We start from the raw sequence: 2,244 nt of genomic DNA, 5'->3' as shown, positions 1-2,244 counted from the left end.
GCTGTTAGGCTTACTTACAGCAGCAGCACTTTCTGCACCTGCATAAACTCCAGGACACATTTACTAACAGTGTTTGTTGCTGTATGTGCTGCAGCTTTGAATTTTTTATTAATATATATTTTGGCTATGGTGTCTTGTTATGAAATGTACAAGAGTAAAAGTGTTTTTAGCATGTGCTTCAAAGCTAAGTTTGACTGGGAAACTCAAAGCTCAATAGTCTGTATCAACAGAAATTCACTGCAGCCTGTGTAATATTTGATGCGTCATAATTTATTCGACTCTATCTCGCAAATACATATTTGTGTGGCAATGTCATGCACAACACACACAACTATTAGATCCTTAAGATCAAACCTAAGTCATTCTTTTGGTCCACTGCAGTGCAGTAGTCAAAAAAAAAAAAAAAAAAAGAATAAGTGAAGTGGCCACAAATGGCCAGGATAGATCCCAGAGTGTTAATGTTTAAAATGTATAAAAATATTATTGATTACAATTCTTTACTGTTAATATCAACAATAAGCTTTTTATTTTGAAATTACAAGTATAAAAAAATACTGTTACATTTACATTTAATGCTGTTACACTGTAATCCTTTATTATAAGTATGGACAAAGAATCAAGTGAACAACATTTTGAAATAAGTTTAATTGGAATTTTGTACTATGCAAAAACAAAACAAAAAACAACAACAACAACAATGACATATTAAACAAACAAACAAAGAAACACAGCCAGTGCCTTCATTTGTCCATTACATGTCAAACATAGCACTGACCCTTAGTCCCTGCTCATCAGCACATGCTTTCAAAAAGAGCTCCATGTCCTCTGCAAACTGAAAAACAAAGAGGAACAAGTCCCTTGCTCCAGTGTCTTCTTCCTCTGACATGTCTCTTAAGACCCTCTGCTGGTCCCCTTGATTTAAGGACAGATATTTTGGCATTGTTACATGTCCACGGAAAAGTGCCTTATTTTGGACAACCCACTGCACAGCAGGACGCAGATCTTCAACAACTGCTGGCTCCTGTGTCAGGCAAATGGGGATAAAAACATAGCTATTTCTCTGTTGCAGAACAGTTTTTTAACAGTTATTCAAATGTCACTAACCATGTAATTACACTACTGTTTAAAGTGAATACTGACCTGACTGACTTCCTGGAACTTGCGCTTTTTCAGTCTGAAAATGGTTGTCCTTCAAGCACAGCTTTGGCTTCCTCTCTCCAGTGTGCAAATAGCTTGCCAGAGCTTAACAGAAAATTTTGATATTATTAAGGTGTGCAAACTTTGACACAACATGGAACAGAAGTCAAAATATAAATACCTCCTGAGATCAAAGTTCTCCATCAACAGCAAGCACCACCATTTACGCAAGTAGGGCATGTCTGACTGTAAAATATTAATATGAAACATATTTAACAACTTTCAAAAGATTCAAGACTCCATTGCTGTGAAAGTAAATAGAATACTTACTATAGTATAGTCAAATGGTGCATCCAGTGCCACGTACAGAGCAGACTATTTGGAAGAAAAAATAAAAATGTCATTTTTTTAGAAGCTTAAATTAGCTTCTGTATGAATCTCAAGAAGAGAAGAGAAAAATTACCATCAGCATGAAGATCCCACAGTCAACTCCATAGTCTTGGCTTGGAAAACCCTGTATTACATTGAAAATAAAGGCTCGTTAATAAAATCCCTTAAAAAAAGACTAGCGTAATTCATATTATTCACCATATACTTAAACTAGCACATACCTTCAAGTCAAAACTCTTTTTTTCTGACCACTGCCCGGGAATGATCTTCACTGCAAGATTCCTTTTTTTCAAGACAGTTACATTCACAAGTTAACAGACATCATCATGATGGGTGTGAAATGTTTATTGCTAATAACACCAACTGTAACTACAGGCCTTAGGAACATGACCTGTTGTCCTACAAGGCAGCCTGCACCGGCATATCATTTTATCTGTAAGAGATAAAAACAAACAAACAACAACAACAACATGTAATTTAAATGTAGTTGTATAGAATGCAATTTATCTAACAATCAGATTGTACATGTTAACAAACACATCCAAGCCAACCTCAATAATGAAAGCAAAATGGTGTGGATCACAAAAGTTATGTCAAGAAAAGTGGTGAAAAGCAAATAAAAATATATTTTATAAAAACACTATTTTTGTTGCAGATGAATGCACTGAACTGTACAATGTCAACAGCAACTTTTAATTCAACAAAGATACTGCAGTA

General features: G+C 35.0%; 1 long non-coding RNA gene across 1 annotated transcript; it reads right to left on the bottom strand.

The window, feature by feature from the left end:
- Positions 1-1,183: 1,183 nt before the first annotated feature.
- Positions 1,184-1,912, bottom strand: LOC134620677 (uncharacterized). Its single transcript, XR_010092129.1, has 5 exons — positions 1,749-1,912; positions 1,601-1,651; positions 1,468-1,512; positions 1,319-1,383; positions 1,184-1,242 (listed from the first exon to the last, which is right to left on the bottom strand). It is a non-coding gene; the product is annotated as an uncharacterized LOC134620677 (long non-coding RNA).
- Positions 1,913-2,244: the final 332 nt, after the last annotated feature.

The sequence above is a fragment of the Pelmatolapia mariae genome, linkage group LG23 (assembly GCF_036321145.2).
Source record: "Pelmatolapia mariae isolate MD_Pm_ZW linkage group LG23, Pm_UMD_F_2, whole genome shotgun sequence".
NCBI classification, from domain to species: domain Eukaryota; kingdom Metazoa; phylum Chordata; class Actinopteri; order Cichliformes; family Cichlidae; genus Pelmatolapia; species Pelmatolapia mariae.
Note: the sequence above shows the minus strand (reverse complement) of the source record. Positions and strands in the feature narration are given on the sequence as shown.